We start from the raw sequence: 21,266 nt of genomic DNA, 5'->3' as shown, positions 1-21,266 counted from the left end.
AGACATCCAGGTTTTCAGTTTCTTGCAGAATTCAAAACATAACTGATGATCTGATGTGGAGTGGGAGGTCGTTAAAGATTTTAGAAGCCAGGTAAGAAAAAGTAGGCAGGAGACATGGGAAAGTGGAGGCTTCTGGTCAGGGTGTTGAATTGGTCCTTCCAGCATTATATAATCACTAGAATAGCATTTCCAAAACTGTGGGTCGCAACCCACTGGTGGGTCACCAGCCGATTTCTGATGGGTAGTGAAAGAACAATAAATAAAGATGCCTTTAGATTTTGTATTTATCTTCTCACATTTGCTGTGATTTAAAGACAGTTCAACTGTCTGGCTATGTCTTCTAACATATTTCTGCTAATTCTTTTAACATGGAGATTAGTGTTTACTTTTATTTCTGTGATTGCAAAGTGAGTGGAATTTTTAAAGTTAATTATGTGACAATCATTTCTGATTGCAAAGCGAGAGGAGTTTTTAATGTTAACTATGTGACAATCTTACTAGTGTACAGGGAGTTTGAAAAGAAAGGATGTAGTATGGCATTTTTTTTATAACACACAACATATATATACCTGTAAATGACCTGTACATATATTTCAGAATTAGTCACAATGCTCCATGTCAAGGATCAGGACACAAAGAAAGCCCACACTCCAAGTTCCAAATACATCCATAAGTTTATTCGGCAATGCATTTTAATCACTCAGGGTCTTTGTTAGGCCCAGTACAAACATAATGTGCCCAACGACTTTCAGATACAAACCAGTGGACATAGAAAAAACATATATACAGAGTGTTCAAATTGTCATGGTGTGTTAACGTTATCTAACATCTCAAAAATTATAGAAATCATGGTGCCTCACAAGTAAGCCACATTTCGGATAATTAAATAAATTCTGGAGTAAAAATGTACTAAATGTCATGTGACATGCTCTAGTTGCAGGGAAACAGTGACCACATGTTAGTATATATGGCTGTTTTTTGCACATGTGCCATGATAATACCTGTCAAGAAATGCCAGAAATTGCATTTTGATTCTCCATGGGTGCAATATGCAGAGAAACTGTATAGAAAAAATATACAGAAAAAATATATATCTACAAGTTCCATATACAAATGATGTGATTAACAGCACAAACATTTCTGAAAGCACAGAATCTCAACATTCATTACAACAATGCCAACTATATGCAGTCTTGCTAATACCACACCCAGGTCTTTTGTTTCATGTCAGGCCCAGTGGCCTAATAGGCTATGCAACTCCAATTGTAATGACAGTATTTTGTGATTTACCTTACCTTATATATCTATGTGTCAGTGTCATTGCATTTCGAGTATTGCATAGCCTATTAGGACACTGTGCCTGACATTTGTTACTCTTTGTATGAAGCTAGGAATTTTAACAATCCCCATGACTTCAGTGATGTAACATTGATGTTAGCAGCATAACTCAGAAAATTTAAATTGTTACAGCACCACTGATGCAAAGGTGCTGGACAATGCACTTGAGTCCAGTTTTTAAACAATCCCTTGCAAGTATTGCCAAGCAAGACTCTGGATTAACCTTTCATTATTTATTCCACAGATTTTGGACTACACAATGCCATTTGACAGAGAATGTGCTCATTATACTTGGTCAAACACAATCATCCCATTTGTATTTTGACTTTCTGTTGGGCGGAAAATTCCACTGTATGGTGAGAGACATGTAATCTTGCCCAGAGTGCCTAAATGTATTGTTGTCTGGATCCTTACTGCTGAATTTTTTTCATAGTCGAACACGGATAATGCATGTGTGCCATGAAATAGGCCTGTCTCATGGATCATGGTCTTGTTGAACTGGGAGGGGCGCCCAAAGTGCTGCCATCATAGTGGTGGAAGTCTACAGCCTTCACTTGGAGTTAAACAGTGACGCGTTGGCAGCATACCATGTAGTGCTCAATAGTAGTGAACAGATCCTTTTTACCTTGTGTCACTGGAGCGAGGCCTTTTTTAAGTCTCGCCTACGCAGCGCGCATGCGCTGCATAGAAAAAATACCTTTTGAAAACGCTTCACTTTTCGCCCTAAAAATTGCTTTCAATGGCAACGTGTAAATGTTTGGTGATTCCCTTGCCGGAGTGAGCTTTGGCGCCATATGTTAGTAATTATCACTCGTGGCGCTGCTTGCTCCCGCAAGGGAAATGCTTTCACTTTTGCCGACACTTTTTTTTTTAACTTTTAGCGCGAGGCACGCGCGCTTGTAGTTTTTTATTTTAACTGTATTGGCCAGCTTGGTGAATTAAGCACTCAGTGCTGACGTGTGCAAGTTTGTGTGCACTTAGGTGAGACCAGTGGGTTGTAAGGTTGAGCCCCGAGAGAGCAAGGCCAGCGTCCCATCCTTCCGAGGTCAACAAACTGAGCACTGCAACGCCTCTTATTTACAGCGCTTATGAATGATCAACGTGTGTCAAGAGCTTCGAAAAATACGATATAGATGATCTTGCGGTCTGACAAACATGTCGACCGTAGGATGTCATGTTATAGATCAGAGAAAAAACAGAAGCGGACTCTTAAAATAAAACTCAGAACCTCATTGAATACGTGTCTTATAAACACATGTTTTTTTTTTGGCTGCACTTCATTAAAATAAGGGTGGAAAACATTTTGTCTGATCTTTATGGTAGTGAATGTTGTTTGCAACACAAAAACGTCAAATATGAGACAAATATACACTAATAGCATTGGCAACCACCTTTGTAGCACCACCTGTGTCCTAATATGTAGGTGCACCTGTACATCGTTCAATTGGCAGGGAGGCAGCACTGGGGGCCCAGTGGCAGTGAAGACACGCAATCACGTGCACGTCACACTAAACAGGGACTAGACGCAATCCAGAATAGGATCTGAACCCCTCTCTGGTCAGTCAAGCTTGACGCTGAAATGCTTCCCACAAAGACCACTTGCAGATGCGTCTATTCAACCAATCACTGGTCCGTGATGTAGAGTGCGACCCTGGCTTCTAACAAGTGCTACAGTGACTTCCACGGGTTAAGAAGGCTAAATTACAATTATTTGGCCACAACCAGCGATGGGGCATTTTTTATATTTCATTCCTCTGCAAAATGTTGGTGGTGCACTTTTTCCTGCCACAGAGTAACAACAACAAGGTGGAGGCAGCGTGGAATGGTAATTTGAACTGTGGGCTGCCCAGTTCACTGGCAGGTTGTGGGGTTCGTGTGGTTCTCAGAGGACCACGTTGTGACGTCGAGATGCATATAAAGCATAAGACGCACCTGAAACATCAATTTCGTTGCTTAACTCGTACAGAGGATTAATAAAGTGTTTTATTGAAAAAATATTAATTTCGCCAGTTTTGCAATCTGACTATTTTTTTCACATACATTTTTGAAATACGGAGATAATGCTCTTTAGTATTTTCTGAAAATTATCTGCCTATTACTGGAGCCTATAAGGTTACAATGTCATGGACCCAGACTTGCTTGCGCGTGTGTTTTTTTTGGAGGCAGGCTGTCTGCAGCCGGGTCCTAGGCTGGTGGTAGGACCGGACCATGTTACACCAGACGAACCAGTCCACCCATTTTAGTAGATTCCAGTTCTTCCTTCTCCAGGCTTAACTGTTTGGCCTTACTCGAGGCCAAGCAAGGTGTAGTGGTCTTCAGAGGCCTTCAATGGACCATGCTGTGTGGGCCTATTATTGACATGCTTATACTGATTCAAAAGTGCTCCCCCATTTTGTGTAAATTTGGTAACTACACTCAGACAACGTAGGAGCAGGTATGGGAGGAGGCCCAGCCTACTAAATTATACTAAAAATAGTAAACATTCTAAATTATAGAGAAAAAAACACAATTAGATACCGATTATTAAGAAATGCTTGAATATAGAAGAAGTGTACTTTTTTGAAGGACAAAATGCTGCTATGCACACCCATGTTCCTCCACATTCTCGCGTACTCAATAGATATGAATTTGCCATAACATATTTAATGATCACATACAACATTAAAGGCTGAACATGCACCTCATGAAGCTGGGGACATAAAGGTGTCACAGGCCTCAATGCAAAAAATATATAAATGACTCCCTTGGTTTGATAGTAAAAGAAAGGCAAAAGTGGGTCTAGTGAGCCCCTCACATACCCTGTAGCATTATTGATAGCTGCACGCCTTTGGAGAAATAAATTGTAAATATAACCCATCGAACAAATAAATAAGGGCATGATGTAATGAATATGAGACAAAAGAGACGAGAACAGTTGTTTGCTCCAAAGCAATCCTCTTTAACGGAGAAAGGAGCCTCATAAGATATTATCAATAAGTTAAATAAAGTGTCAATGTAGAACACAATATCCAGGTCACAAACTGTAAAAAACAAGTCCACTAAAAAATTATTCTTAAAAAAGCCCGATATATAAACTGTGTAGACAAAATGCCAGAAGGCCAACGGTAAAAATAAATACCCGAAAAGAGTCACATAACTTAACAAATTGTATTATATTATATGTTATTAGTATTCATATAGCACTTTCCATACCCCATGTGAGGCCTAAAGTGCCTTTCTACAGTTTTAATATAGGGAGTCATACTCTGGACAATATCATGAAGGGTTCCGATTAGCACCCAGTTCCTCCGCCGTGCATGGTTGAAAGGATGTTGTGCGTTGGCATACAAGGCACATGCTTTTTGAGAGGTGTGAGGTTTGAGGACTGTCTCTGTCGTTGCACATAAGTAAGGGTGTTGAGGAGAGTGTGAGAATAGACCCAGCTGCCCATGCATCTCTTGTGTAAGCAGAATTGTATGTGTCATTGAAGCGCATTAGTGGTATCCTTAGTGGAGTGAAACTATTAGAAGTCCTTTGAAAAAAAACAAAGGCTATTATATGGAGTGTACACAGGATCGAAACAAGCGTTAATCCATTGCAGGGACTCTCACATAGCATAAGTATTTGTAAAACACATGTTCACCCAAGGGTATCTTGGCGCTGAATAACAGATGTTTATTGTTACCCTACTCAATGGCACAAGTTTTATTGACCTCAGAAGGATGAAAGCCTGAGTGGGCCCATTGGGATTTGAGCCTGCGATCATGAGGTCAAACCCAGGCCCCTACAATGGAGCTATAGTCCACTAAGCCACCAGACCCAGCTTAAACCATCAAGGTGCATCATATGTAGTTCAACCAGGAAAAACAGAGGATCAACACATTGAAGGAACTATTAGGCTTGCAAGGAATTTAAATGGAGACTATCCAGGAGCAATGTTACATAACATGTTATTGGTATGTATCATTTATATATTACACTACTGCCATTAATGTGATCCATAGTTGTCTATCAGCGTATTTGTTACAAGCTTGGGCTTTCATCAGTGCTAGGTAGGGTGCTTGCATGTGGTGTGTCCTAAAGAGACGAGTTGCTGAGATGGTGTAATTATGTGGTTTTGAGTGTTGTTGTGTGGAGTGTATTTATATTGTATTGAGTAGAGTGTAATTATCTGTCGTATTATAATGGACACTGATTTATATTATGTGGATTGTATTGATGCTGTATTGAGTAGAGTAGAGAATACTCACATAATTACACTCTACTCAATAAAGCATCAATACAATCCACATAATATCAATCAGTGTCACATAATAACACGCCACATAATTACACTCTACTCAATCAAATATAAATACACTCCACACAATACTCAAAAACACATAATTACACCACATTATTACACTCTACTAAATGCAACATACACCCCACATAATACCACTCAATACCACATAATTACATACCACATAATTACACTCTACTCAATACAACATAAATACAAACCACATAATATCAATCAGTGTCACATAATAACATGCCACATAGTTAAACTTTACGCAATACAATATAAATACACTCCACATAACACCACTTAAAGCCACATTATCACACCATATAATTAAACACTACTAAATGCAACATACACTCCACATAATACCACTAAATACCACATATGACACTTTTTATTAGAAGTTTTCTACATAGAACATATCAGCCACAATACTCTACAACATAGCCAAAACTGCAAAATAAACACATGAGGTCCCAAAAGCGAGACCTATTGGCTATGCCAATGCTTGTTTAAACTTCCACTGCTGTGCTTTTAACTCACCCGTGGCCTACATCAGGTTGCTATAGTGTGATGAAAACATGTGTTGAGTGCATGGGTGCTTCGAAGAAATACACTACACCTAGGGTGAAAAGTGGTACAGTGCACACATGGTAAATGTGTGTGTGCTGGCAGGGTGTGCTTTTAAAATAACACACTCAGGTGCAGTACAGAGAGACTGCAGCACTGAACCTTGTGCGCAGACTGAGTGCGTGTGCTGCATGTGGAAATATTGGTGGTAGCATAATTCATGAGGACAACAGTACAAGGCAGTGCGTGCAGTAGCGGTTCGTAGTGGGAGTGTGGTGAGGTGGGGAGGGGCAGGGTGGGGGGGTAGTAAACTCCAGCATACGGCCGACCGGAGGTACGTACATAAATACATAAATAAAACAAATTACATTGCGCGTGCTGCAACGCAAATCACGTTGCAACACGTGCAATGTAATTACTGAAAACACAGGTCTCAACACCAAGATTTTTCATAAGTCTTGTAATTTTGATAACAGATGCCACAGGCCAGCTTCCCATTCTGAAAAGTGTTCCAGCTCCAGTGCATTTCACCAGCTGCCACTTTTATGAGCAAATCAATATCTTGCCCACAGCCCAATAAATATGATATTTTCAAAAAATTGTTGTTAGAATGAAAGGCAAAATTCATAAAAAGTACGTTATTTTGGTAATTCACAGTATGTTGAAAGCATGTCTACAACTTCAGGTGGAAACGTTTGTCGTTATTTAAATTGGGCTGTGGTTCCAAAAAGTTTGTTAAGCAATGCACAAGAGCTTTTTATTGAGAAACGTAAGGAAGAAATTCAGGACAAACACCTCCTAATAATACCTGGGAAAGCAACTGCCAATACCATTAACTGTTTAAAAAACTGAAAATAATGGCCTTCTAGTCAAATATACAGGCGTTCTTGGACCTTGACCTTAAAATGGCCTATTTGATCTTCTATCTCAGCATGCTTTCTGGTTTCCAACAAACTATCACATCCAGAAACAATACAGGCATGGTTCTAAATAAAACATCTCTAAATACAAAAAATAATGCTACAACAAGGCACTATCAGCCATTGATATCCTCATGGAAACTGCTATAATGGAATGTGCATCATGCAATCCAGTGACCAACCCCAAGAACACACGATCCCACCCTGCATCCAGCGATGTCAAAGTTCACATTACACTGCAACTTGAACAATCACTAACATCACCCCTGTGCTTTCATCTAATGTAGCTATATACCTTCTTATCTGCAACCTTTAACAGAATGGCCCAATAGCCAACACTGACACTGCACACAAAATCAGGAGAAACCCACCTCACCTCTCAAATTACGAAGTGCTCCCATCTCCACCTTGTTGTTATCCTCAGCTCATCACCAGCACCATCTTAACCCCTTGCATGCGCATGATGGAACCACGCCGTCATGAGCCACGGGCGGCGTGTGCTCATGACGGCGTGGTTCCGTCATGCTGTGGCCGCTCCGCCCACGCGTCACTTATTCCCCGCCTGTGCGGGCGAAATAACGAGTGGGCGGAGTCGTGACGGAACCACGCCGTCATGAGCACAGCTCGCCCGTGACTCATGACGGCGTGGTTCCGTCACGAGCATGGCGGCGCTGCGCTCACCCCGCACCCCCCCCCCCCCAGCGCGGCGGCGGAATTTGCGCCATGGCGAAGGGGTTAATCCTTTGTTCAATTACACACATATAATCATAAAAGAGAACAAATATACATACAAATGAATGACATAGAAGCATACAATTCATATTAAAAAGCATGTCAGATAAAAAGTAAATTGTGACAAACATCAAAGCTGCTAAACATATTAATACAGGAAGCAGCATAACGCTCATATAACATTCAAAAATGCTAAATAAAAAGATAAAGTGCTTTTCTGGGTGAAGATACCGGTCCTAGGATGCGTGTTTCCAGTCCAGGGAGGACCTGGCTTGGCAGTTCGGGCTGGACTGTTCCCATGAGGCACAGGGTCAAGACTGATTTGCATATGGCTGGGTTCAAACTGGAATGGCATGGTGAGCAAAAAAACGATGGATTTAGGGCCAGATCTCTTTACTGGGGTGAATGTATGACATTGTTCTGCATTCTGTCAATCAACTGTTGTTTTTGAAGAGTGCATGCCAAAAAGTCTCCTTCCTGTGGTTTCTACGGCAGTCCTGCATGTAAATGCATTCATGAATAACCTTGAGACAAGGCAAATAAAATACCCTGTCACATGGATAAAGACACATTTTCAACAGACATTTCCAATGTTTTAAAAATCGGCCCACGCAGTAACATACAGATGGGTCAGATAGCATGCGAAGATGGTAAAAGACTGGTTTGTGTGGATAAAACCACGGGATCTCTGAACAGGTACCCAATATTTATGTCTAAAAAGCTGCGAAATTTTACAGAAAAAGAAAAAATTAACCAGTGTTTGGAGGTAGGATTTATAACAAGGGCAGATCAGATTTGTCTCAGAATCATATTGGCCCAGAGAAAAATAGAAATAGCTTTAGATGATACCTAAGCAAAACTTTGTGAAAAGCTCCCTTTCCAACACAATATTTACAATGGCTAGGTATGGCTCTATACCTATACTAGTTTTTTAATGACAACAAGATCCCTCATGGTTGTCTTGATCAACTCACTGTTTTCCCTTTTGGCGGCTACAAGCCTCGTGTAGAGCTCCTTTGCCCTAGCGCCCTCTCCTCTGCTAAAGGACTGTGGTGAGGTAAACAGAACTGGTCTGCCCAAGGCTTTTCTTTTGTTGATGGAACTTTTACAGATATGTCTTGTGGTGGCTATGGAATCTTTATCTTTTGGTCTACAATTGGGAGCGAGACACAGGTGGCTTATGGCAGCACTGCAGTCCTTATCAAATTATATTCGAACAAAATATTGAGATGCAGAAATATATCGTTTTAATATTGTGATCCACGAATATCGTGATGCAGGAATATCGTTGACAAGAATATCGCTTTTCATAAGATAAGTAATATCGATGTCAAAATATCTGTTGTTGATATCACGTACAAAATATCTATGTTGTTAACCCCTTCCCCGCTCATGACGGAACCGTTCCGTCATGAGCCACGGTTGCCGTGTGCTCATGACGGAACGGTTCCGTCATGACACGCCCGTTGGCGTGCGCTCCGCCTACGCGGCGCTGTTTCCCCGCCTGTGCGGGGGGACAACGCAAATGGGCGGAGTCATGACGGAACCGTTCCGTCATGAGCACAGCTCAACTGTGGCTCATGACGGAGCGGCTCCGTCATGAGCACAGGCCCACCGCGCTGCCCCCCTGCCCCCCCCAGCGCTGCAGCGGAATGTCCGCAGCAGCGAAGGGGTTAATATTGATGTTAAAACTATCTATGTTGTTGATATAATTTGCAAAAATATTGTTATTAATAATATCGTTATTTAAATTATTTTTATGACACTTTATTATATATTTCAATTGTACATGTTATAAATTGCTTGCATAATTATTGTTAATGTTTTTTAACATAGTTTGTGCATTTTTTAATTTAATGTAATTGTTTTTTGTCATTTTTAGTTTTGTAGTGGGTTGTGGGGTTTTGTAGGTGTACAGGGTGGAAAGTAAATTAATTATGATGAATTAATAATTAATTAATAATAAGTATTAATTATTTAATTGATCAGGTTTGCAGTGTAGTGTAAAAAGGGGTGTGGCCTCGGGTCACCTCTCTGCAATCCAGCTGTGTGGCACTTACTAGAGCTCCATGGTGGGCTAGTTGGCCCCCAGGGACCCTCAGTATTCAAGGGAAATTAATTTCCCATCAAACAACATGCCGGGGGGCGCGTTTACAGAGTGGTGGAGTGTTGCTGGAATAAATCCTTAAACTTAAACTCCGGAGTGCTGCGTCTTTTGTATTTAAAATTGAATGTAAGGGCCAGGATCCGGCCCCTTCACCCGCTGTTGAGCGCACCAGATTATCAAGGCTCACATTGCAGGAAATATATATATATATATATTTGTCATATTGGTAAATTTGAAAATCATTATGAAAATATAATATAAGTTAAAAATAATATATTTTAAATAGCTTTATATTATATGCATACATAAACAAACACACTTTTTATGTGTGTGTGTGCTTGTTTAATTTAGTAAATATTTATAAATATTATTTAAATATTTAATTTACATTAAATTAATGTCATATGTTAAAATATTTAAGTTTTACTTATTTAAACTACATATATAGTTTAAAACGATATTTTTGTATATATTTTTTTTAATTAGTGTGAAACTATATTTTTTATGATATTTTGTGTACTCACCATTAAATGTATAGAAAAACGATGTAATGGTGATCAATATTCTTGACCCGATATTTTCTAATCACAATATTTATGGTTATATATATTGTGTCTGTGATCCTATCAAACCAGCCAGATTGAACAGATTGGGATTTATTGCCAGGGATTGTTAAAAGGGACTTAATAGATGAATGTAACTCTTCAAATGCCTCAGGTATACCGGCTGGGGGGTGATCAATAGTTATAGGTTGGTCGAGAATCAGGCTGAGATTGCCCCTTACTGTGGTTATCAACAGGGTACTGATTTTCGCTGTTTGCCATTTTAGCCTAAGACCATTTTTCTAAGAGGCGAGGTCAGTTACACATTAATGAGCAGAGGAAAGGGAGGCGACAGGTATGCTAAGTACTAGTTCATTTGGGTAAGGGTCGCTGAACCTACTTTCTGCTGTCACCCCTGCATAAACATAATTAGTGAAACAACTCTGATCCATAATGCTGGTATCACTTACATGGAAAAGATCACTGAAAATTAAATTTTTGCCTAACTTAGGGCTCGATTCTGATCTCACTAGAAAAGCCCTCTGTATGACTTTGATCCGGAGGGCTTTCCAAGCGAATCGCTCTGTGCGAGTCTGACCAAACGAGTACGATGCAGCTGTATGCTGATGGGCTTGGTTCGCTCGGACTCCCGTTGAACTCTATGGGAGCCTGTGTACCTACGAGTAAACAGGCTCCCATAGCAAAAAAGGGGTGGGTGGGGAAAAGCGTACACCCTGTGGCGGGCACCCCATGTTGCCTGCCACACTGTGCATGCTTGGATCGGGGGACCTATGCGGACCCCTTTGCGACCAAATCATGGAGCCCCAGGTAAAGGGGGGCCTGCTACGGCCCCTCAAAGTGTGATTCCGACAGCCGTTTTGTCTCGCTGACACTGAGTTGATACAGCTGTCTGAATTGTGCATCGCACTCGCTGATTCGAAATCCAGCTCCATCACGTGGCACGGTTCAGCTCAAACGAGTCGGTCAGACAGGATCTGGTTCAGAAACAATTCAGTCGTTGCAGACGAGATCATCGCATCGTACTCATTCATTCAGAACGGGGGACGACTCAGTCGGAAACATAGGCTCCGAATCGGATTGCCACATTCCGGTAACCGTCTGGAGGCCTTCCAAACAACATCGGAATCGAGCCCTTAGCATTAAAGTTGCCTCCAATAAAGAAATCAAAGTCATTCAAAATATGCTAAACCCTATTTCTTAAGATTTCATGGCATTAAACAAAGACTGGATTTGACAGCCTGCCTCCACATCCGAGTTGTAGAAATTAATAGGGAAGAAGCTAAACCTGTTGGAGAGCACTAGCCAGAAAAGATGGATGCCGGGTGATCACAAGAGATTGTATTTACCTTGCAGAGCTTAGATATTTAAACCATAGTTACCAAAGCGTCCTTTGCTCTGCCCCCAATAGAGCAGTTTTAACAAACTTTTCAGACTCATACAATATCCCTAGTGTGCCAAGTTTCTTGCAGCATCACAATATCAAAACTTGAGATATAATCAATCAAGGTCAGATCCGACCATTTTGTGCTCAGGCCAGCTATATTCCAGCAAGACAGGTTAGCACGTGTGTCTTTAGGCTGAAAGTCCTACAGAGAAATCACCATATACCTAACCCCTGCCAAGTCCTTACTGTCACTGGCTTAGCCTATGGTTTCTACAGATGGAGAACAGTCACTTGAGAGTCAGTCAATATCCTCTAGACCCATAAAGGAAGTATATCGATTAAATGTGATGATGCTGGTGTAGCTTAAAGGGTCGGGTGGGTAAAAGTGTAATGCATACCTGGTAGATTGATCCCTTGGTAAATGCATGTAAAAGTAACCTAAAGGCAGGATGATGATACATTTATTTTTAATGTCCCTAATGGCATGTTGTGTATTGTCAAGATCAGCATTCCTGCTAGTTTTTGATTCCAACAGTAAATTACCATACAGTCCCTGCTGGAGTGCTTGTTTAGAGTCCAATCCACCCACCTCTCCTGACAAGTAAAATATCAGTATACTCTGGCATACTGATGTTAGCATTGCTAGCTAGCTAGTGACAGACCCTATTTTTCAGATTGATGTGGTTTTCAGTCTTGCCTTCAGGCAATCGTGGGATATTTGCTAAGAATGATAAATAAGGGCAGCAGTCAGGTGGCAGATTAAGATGGGGGCAGTTGGCAGTATCCTCTTGCTTCTCCAAACCAACAGTCACTATTCCAGTGGCCAGCCTTCCTGGCTCCTGGCTCCTGGCTTTATAGTCCCATACTGGGGTTTACTGTCTTCAGTAAGCAAGACCTTACCATTAGTCATGTGCACCGACAATAATGGGTTCTGTTTGTTCAGTTGCTAGAGGACCAGAGTTTGCATCCCCTAACTCACCCACCCTAGTAAGCTTTAGCGATTGGAGATTACGGGTGGTGGTTTTGTGATCTCACAAGCCAAACTTGCCATTTGCTCCTCTAGTGGGGAAACACAGACATTGATCAAGGTTTTCAGCTTCTCAATCAATAGATCCCAGTTAAAATGTAAGGTCATCCCACTGGGTTCTGCATCTGTCTTGTGCAGACTGTGTGCACCGTCGGTTTTATCTTTAGTTGGATTCTGAAAGGCCTCAGCCTTATTAAATCTGAAACCCTTGTTGTGTTGCTTCCTCTTGACATATGGGAAATCATCCCTGGCAAGCGAGGTATCCAAGTTAATATTTTCCCTCAGCAAAATCGAAGCTCACCTGGTGTCTTTGGCACTCACTTGGAGAATGTTGGTATGGCTATTTATAACTTCAGAATTTAGTAGAAGTGAGTGGGTGGTGAAATCATTAATAAAATGACACTGCTCCATAGAGAGCTGCCTTTAAACCAGATTAATTTCTTTAGCTATAATTCCAACTGCTCTAGCTAGGAATGAGTCCAATGTGGAGGCAGTGGTAACTGCTGGTACTTTAGCTTTGTCCCCATTTCCTTCTAGCTTCCTTTTTCCCATGGGCACAGTATATATGGCAGACAGCAAATGGATACCTAATAGCAAACGGGTAGTGATTTGTGGTAAATGAACCTTAAAAATGGCACCAAACAAAGGAGCAGTACATAGGGTATATTAAATGGTGATATACCAAAAATCAGAAATCAGTACCTTCTTAGACAGAAGGCTCCAAGGTACAGCTATTGCTGTCCACAGGCCTTTTTATGGCTTGATCATTGGGCCTGAAGGGGCGACCCAGCCCAACCTCATCTGGTCTATGACAGGCATAGATGGGCCCGCTCTTGGGCTGGTCTTCGCCTGGGCCATGCCCAAGAATTTCCTGTGTGCGTCCTGCACCATGGGGATAGAGACTGTGCTATAAAGCACTTAAGGGCACTCTTCCTTCTGCCCCTCCTTCTTCTGCAGTGTGGCCTTGAAGACTCTGCAGCCTAGTTTCCTGAGCATTCCACACTGCCGGGATAGAGAGCACTCTAGAAAGAGCTCAAGGCACGCCTCCTACTGCCTCTCCTCCATCTACCACGTAGCCTGGTGGGCTCCACAGTCCAATTCCCCCTGGCAGCACATCAAAGCATCTTGTAACCAATTACAGAGTGTAGGAGAGTAGGGTCTGCTATCCTATGGTCACCCCAAATTTTTGCTTTTTGCTTCACTGGTTTTTGACATATTGAGGCTGTGGGCCTGCCAATCAGACCCCCAGCCTGCTGTTCTCTCTACTAAATTTACACTATGCACCCTAGGTGCACAACCAATTGGAAGTGGATCACCCTGTGAGCGCCTGTACCAGTGTAAGCTAGGTACCCAGGGCATTGGTGTACCCAAGGCCTGCCAGGGGCTGAAGCATGTATTATGCCACCCCAAGCTTGGCCTAACAAATCTGACACAACTGGCTGATCACTCAGCTGGGGTAAGTTGGTGTAACCACCTCTTACTTAGGTGTAGTATACCTATACCTAACCTTAAATGGGACACCTGTTAACCTATAAGTCACTCCTATGGCAGGCCTTAACAATCCTGAAGGCTCTGGCATGAGCTGAGCCTGTCTGCAGTGGTCGGAACAACTTCTTTCTACTGTTTCCAGATATCGTCATACCATATACTCTTAAGTGCATTATGAACCTCGCGGTTAAATGCTAACTCTGGTTTGGCTTTATCAAAACATGTCGAGTAAGGTGTCATACGAATTGGAATACTAACCCCTCGCCAATTCTGGCGACGGGGTTAGCATTCCACCCTTCTAGAGGGACACGACATGTACAGTACCAGAAACCCGGGTAAAATCAGACATAGCCTCAGCTCCACAAAATGGATGCTGCCACCACAGACACAAGTCTGCCCTTCTGCTGCTGGGAGTCCTTCCAGCTTGGGAGGTGTGGACAAAGGGTTTCCTGCCAGGGGAGGTGCGTGCACCACCCCAGACAGGATTTTGTGTATTGGTCAGGTAGGGCTTGAAAGGAATCAGACATGCCTGAGGCTCACAAGGAGCCTCGGTGCATATGCCAGTTCAAACCGGTCCTGGGGCACACCAGTCCCGGGCCTGGGGCGAGCTGGACAAAGGATTGGGGGTGTAACCACCCCCCTTCCTGGTCCCACCCATAGGGAGGGACCTAGCAGGTAGTCCGGCCCCTAGAATCCGCTTAAAGGTAGGAGCTGTGTCCTAAGACTTCAGACATCCTGGAATCAACTTGAAACTAAGAAGAAGACGGGAACTTCGACATTCTGCTGCACAGAAGACTGAAGGAAATCTCCCCTGTGGTCAGGGAGTGACCACCTTGCTAACGCAAGCACCATCCAGCGAATCAACGTCTGCTTTGCCGCCGCCTCCCGCCGGAGCCCGAGCCCAGAGACTGACAAGACCTGGACCTCCAGACCTCTCACCGCCCGATCCACAGTCCCTGAAAAGAGGAGACCCGTGGAGGCACCGAGACACGTGGAGCCAGCCATCTTGGAACGACTACGACAAGCTGACAAGTGCAACAACCGAGGCTCCCTCCAAGTTGTGCTTTCGGATCTGAGAAGCCCAACACCCGAGCAGCATCTGCACCAAAGGTGAGCCCTCCAGCATCTCCACAATCTGCGTGGGGCCCTTCTGCATTTTGCCACTCGACGCGCCTAACCGGTTGCTGGGCCGCTGGCTAGTGGCCATCTTGGCAACGAACTACAAGAAATACACTGCTGGTCTGGTTGCTCCAGACTGGCCCTTGCTTCCCTCCAAAGGAGCAGTCCCTCTGACCTTGCTGGTCAGAGCCATCAGCTTATTTCATCTCCTACAACAATTGCTTTTGCCAAGGCTTGTTTGCTTCGATCAAGTCGCCGACACCGCCGACAGCGAGAGCCTGCGTGGGACAGCTCGTGAGCCGACTCCTGGACGTCGTCGACCTTCAGGGACTACGTGGCTGCAGAGACAAGCTACACCTTCCTTCCTGTTTGCACCCGACATCGCCTGGTACCCACCTGGTGCCACGCTGGTCACTGGCTAGTGACTGTGAACACTGTCCCCTCTGCTTACAGGTCTTCAACATCTCCGATCCACTCTTGGATCCACCGCATCTCTCCCGGACCGACCGCCTGCAGCATCTTTGCCCCCAGGCTCCACGGAACAGATAGAAGAAACCCGACGCACTTCGACACCTATGCACCCGCTTCCTGTGGGTGAGGTAAAGCTGGCACTCCGGTGCCCACGTGTAGAGTATCATCTCTAGTGTCTATGTTTCCAATCTTAAATTCCTAGTCCATCCGGAAGATCCTCTTTGCAGTAACTTTGTACTTTTTACGCACCCTTTGAAACCTATGGGAGCTCGCGTGTGACTATTTGCTCTGCACACGCAACCCGTGGACCTCCTGGTCACTAACTGAAGTTAGCTCCTTGTAGGCCCAGCGATTCTAGAGGCCCTAGGCCTTTTCCCTTTTCTGTTCGTGGTACTTATACCACTATTTTAGTATATGGTTCGAGTGGCCACCAGGGCCTATCCATATAAAGTGCAACTTCTGTGTATTCTAACGTATTCTTGTTTAACGATTTGTGCTCCTGTGCTCATAAAGAGTCTAGGGGATACTTTGAGAAATAAATACATATATATTTTCAATATATATCTGTGTGGTGTCCTTTCATTGGTATAAAGGGGGGTTACATTTGGTAAAACAGCCTGCTTAACACGCTTCACGAGTTTAGCCTCAAAGACTGCTTAGCCTACGCTACCACTAGGGCAGCTAGTCCGAAAAGGTTGACTTAAAACCACACCATAAGGGTTGCTTGGCATGGTACAAGGTGATCACTTTAACTAGTGAGCATCATATACCAGGCCAACTTCTCACATTGGTGAGCAGCGGTTGGATTTGAGCTTGCTGTGTTTTACCATTGTAATCTCTTGGTTACCAATTGAAAGATCACATAGGTACCTATAGGTACATATAAAACAAGATTAGATATACTTAAGTTCTACTGAACTTAGTTGTTGTAGAGCAAAGGGAGTAGCACACCCTGACTACAACTACTAGATAGGTTTAGTAGGTAAACCCAAGTGTAGGTAGATTGCAACACATCCACCCACACTTAAGAGCAATGGCTGGGGCAGAGGGGTCCAAGGTACCCATCTCTGTTGAGAGTGACCCCCAGAGGGCACCATCCATCTTTGCTACCCTAAATCAGAATGAGCTCAGGCATTTGGCAACTCTTAGAGGCCTTAAACAGCCCAAGAACCTTACCTCTGCTGAGCTCAGAGAACTCTTACAGAATGATGAAAATCAGAAAGAGCTCGAGAAAGCTTCCCAGTTAGCCCCCTCAGGGACAGGAACAGGAGGCCCCCCTTCTGAAGATGCTACTGAAGTACCCCTTTCCAATAGCCATCCCTTAGATGAGAATCATGCTACAGAGGAGGAAAGTGGTGAGGATACAGAAAGTAGTGAGGATGAAGGGAGAACTAGCCCAGTGCCAAGTGTTATACTTGGCCCAGCTAACTTAAGGCTATTGGGGACTGAGAATGGGATCCTCCCATTGGATCTCCCCAGTGGACTTAACCCAGGGCTTGGGAGGCGAAGGAATCGCTCAGGTGACTCCAATGCTTCTCATGGCTCTAGAGGCTCTCAAGGTCACTCCAGAAGGAGACTGACCACCCCTCAGAGGAGGGAACATGAGGCCAGATAGCAGGAAGCCCAGCTGAGGATCAGGAAGCAGGAGCTAGAAGTAGCCCTGATGGAAGAAAAACTGAACAAGGCTAGGCAACCTAGAGAGAGTGGGTCTATACCCACTGGTGGCAGCATTGTCCCTAAGGACAAAGATAGGGTATTTGACAATAGGAACCTGTCTAAGGTTGTGCCCCCCTACAAAAGTGGGGATGACATCCACAAATGGATGACTGCTCTTGAGAGAGCCTGCAAAGTGCAGCAGGTTCCTGAAGACCAGTGGGCAGCAATCCTCTGGCTCTCCTTTGAAGGACGAGGCAGAGACAGACTCCTCACTACTAGAGAAGAGGATGTCAGAAATTACAGAGTCCTGAAGAGTGTCCTAGTTGATGGGTTAGGCTTAACCACTGAACAGTACAGGTTAATGTTCAGAGACACCCAGAAGACACAGACTCAGGACTGGTCTGAATACATTGAATGTGCCACTAAGGCTTTGGAGGGTTGGTTGCTGGGAAGTAAGGTATCTGATTATACAGGATTGTACAATTTGATGATGAGAGAACAGATTTTAAATAACTGTCAAAACCAGCAACTGCATCAACACTTGGTTGACTCTGATCTGACCTCTCCCCAAGAATTGGGAAAGAAGGCAGACAAATGGGTCAGAACCAGGGTTAAGCAAAAGAACCAGAACCAGGGCCAAGGGAGTGATCAGAAGAAAACAGACCAAAAGGGTGGAGATCAGAAATCTAAAGACCAGAAGTCTTCAACAGGGCCCCAAACTACTGCTAAGGAGGGTGGGTCCCAACAACAATCCAAGGGAAAGAAGAAAGAAGGTCAAAAGAAACCCTGGTGCAATCATTGCAAGAATACAACTCACTGGACTAGTGATTGTAAGAAGGGTGGAGCCCCCAACACTGTTGCCCCTAAGGCACCTGCTCCCAGTACTACTGTTAGCAGTGTTGGTCCCCAGACAAAGGGTGTAGTGGGAATCACTATGGGAACTGAAGGAGATTCTGACTTAGACAGAACCCTGACACAGGCAGTCCTGATCTGTGATGGGGACATTGATTTGTCCCTGACTGTGAGCCCCAGTAACCTGGGCAAGTACAGACAGACTCCTTTAATTAATGAAAAAGTGGCTCAAGCCTACAGGGACACATGTGCCAGTGTCACTATGGTGACACCAGGCTTTGTGGACCCTGGACAGTACATACCAGGTGAGAATTACCTGGTGACCAATGCCAGCAATGCCACTACTTCACATAGTGTGGCAGTTGTTAACTTCTCATGGGGAGGGGTAACTGGCCTCAAAAGGGTTGTGGTTAGTGCGGACCTCCCAGTAGAATGTTTGTTGGGCAATGACCTAGAGAGTTCTCTATGGTCAGAAGTGGAGTACAGGACTCATGCAGAGATGTTAGGTATATCATCACATGTCCTTGCTGTGACCAGGTCACAGGCCAAAAAGTGCCTCACTGAACCTCAGGTCTTGGATCCTGGAACAATGGACCAAGCACCTACCAGGAAGAAGAAGAGGAGGGTCAAGGCTGTGCCTTCCCCCCTGCCTCAGAGTGATGATCAACCTTCCCAGGAAGCTGATCTAGAGGACCCTGAAGGAACTGTCCCTGAAGAGCTTGAACCTGATCAGGTTGAGTTTCTGGGGACAGGGGGACCTTCAAGGGCTGACTTGAGGCAGGCTCAGTTATCCTGTCCCTCTCTTGAACCCCTCAGACAGCTGGCTGCTGCTGAGGCTGCTGGGAATGCTCAAGGTACCCATAAAGTGTATTGGGATGAAGGGCTCCTTTATTCAGAGGCTAGAGACCCCAAGCCTGGTGCCACCAGGAGGTTGGTCATACCTCTGCAATTTAGGGGCTTCCTTCTTACCTTGGCCCATGATATTCCTTTAGCAGGACACCTAGGCCAGAACAAGACCTGGGACAGACTTGTCCCTCACTTTCACTGGCCTCACATGAATGAAGATACAAGGAGTTTTGTCGCTCCTGTGTGACCTGCCAAGCCAGTGGCAAATCAGGTGGCACAACAAAGGCCCCCCTAATACCACTACCTGTGGTGGGGGTCCCCTTTGAAAGAGTGGGAATAGACATAGTGGGTCCCATGGATCCTCCCACTGCATCTGGGCACAGATTTATACTGGTGGTAGTGGATCATGCCACCAGGTATCCAGAGGCAATTCCCCTTAGGACCACTACAGCACCTGTTGTGGCCAGGGCCCTGCTGGGAGTATTCTCCAGAGTGGGGTTTTCTAAGGAGGTAGTATCTGACAGAGGTACCAACTTCATGTCAGGATACTTGACAGCTATGTGGAAGGAATGTGGTGTCAACTACAAGTTCACCACCCCTTATCACCCACAATGCAATGGGCTTGTTGAGAGATTCAACAAGACCCTAAAGGGTATGATCAAAGGATTACCTGAAAAGCTCAGGCGAAGAAGGGACATCCTTCTACCCTGCCTTCTGTTTGCTTACAGAGAGGTCCCACAAAAGGGGGTTGGCTACAGCCCCTTTGAATTGTTGTTTGGGCACCCTGTAAGAGGCCCACTGTGTTTAGTGAAGGAAGGATGGGAGTTACCTCTCAAAAAGCCTAAACAAGACATAGTGGACTATGTACTTGGTCTCCGCTCCAGGATGGCTGAGTATATGGAGAAGGCATCCAAAAACCTTGAGGCAAGCCAGGCCTTACAGAAAGCTTGGCATGACCAAAAGGCTGTCTTGGTTGAGTTTCAGCCAGGACAGAAGGTATGGGTGTTGGAGCCAGTGGCCCCAGCAGCACTCCAAGACAAATGGTCTGGACCCCATACAATCCTGGAAAAGAAGGGAGAGGTCACCTACTTGGTGGACCTAGGATCTCCCAGGAGTCCCCACAGGGTACTCCATGTTAACAGGTTAAAAGCATATGTTGACAGGGCAGACATGGGCTTGCTCATGGCTACAGATGAGGGACAGGAGGAAGAGAGTGACCCTCTCCCAGACCTGTTGTCTCAAAACCCTGAAGATGGCTCAGTTGAAGGAGTGACCCTTGGAGGCAACCTCACTGCCCATCAGCAGACTGAATGTAGACAAGTTCTACAATCATTTCAACATCTGTTTTCCCTAAGACCTAGCCAAACTGACTGGTGTACCCATGTTGTGGACACTGGTGACAGTCTGCCTGTAAAGAACAAGCTCTACGGACAACCTGACCACGTCAGGGACTGTATAAAGGCTGAGGTACATAAAATGCTGGAATTAGGTGTCATTGAACCCTCAGAGAGCCCCTGGGCTAGCCCAGTGGTTCTGGTCCCCAAAACTCACACCAAAGATGGCAAGAGAGAGATGAGGTTCTGTGTGGACTACAGGGGTCTCAATGCTGTCACCAGGACAGATGCACACCCTATTCCAAGGGCAGATGATCTCATAGACAAACTAGCTTCTGCTAAGTTTTTGAGCACATTTGACTTGACAGCTGGCTATTGGCAAATCAGATTAGCTGAGGAGTCTAAGGCCAAAACAGCATTCTCAACCCCAGGTGGGCACTACCAATTTGTGGTGATGCCCTTTGGTCTGAAGAATGCACCTGCCACCTTCCAAAGGCTGGTGAACCAAGTCCTTACTGGGTTGGATGACTTTTGTGCAGCATATCTTGATGACATTGCTGTCTTTAGCTCCACCTGGGAGGATCACCTGATC

The sequence above is a fragment of the Triturus cristatus genome, chromosome 8 (genome assembly GCF_964204655.1).
Source record: "Triturus cristatus chromosome 8, aTriCri1.1, whole genome shotgun sequence".
Classification (NCBI taxonomy): domain Eukaryota; kingdom Metazoa; phylum Chordata; class Amphibia; order Caudata; family Salamandridae; genus Triturus; species Triturus cristatus.
This window is presented reverse-complemented; position numbering follows the sequence as displayed.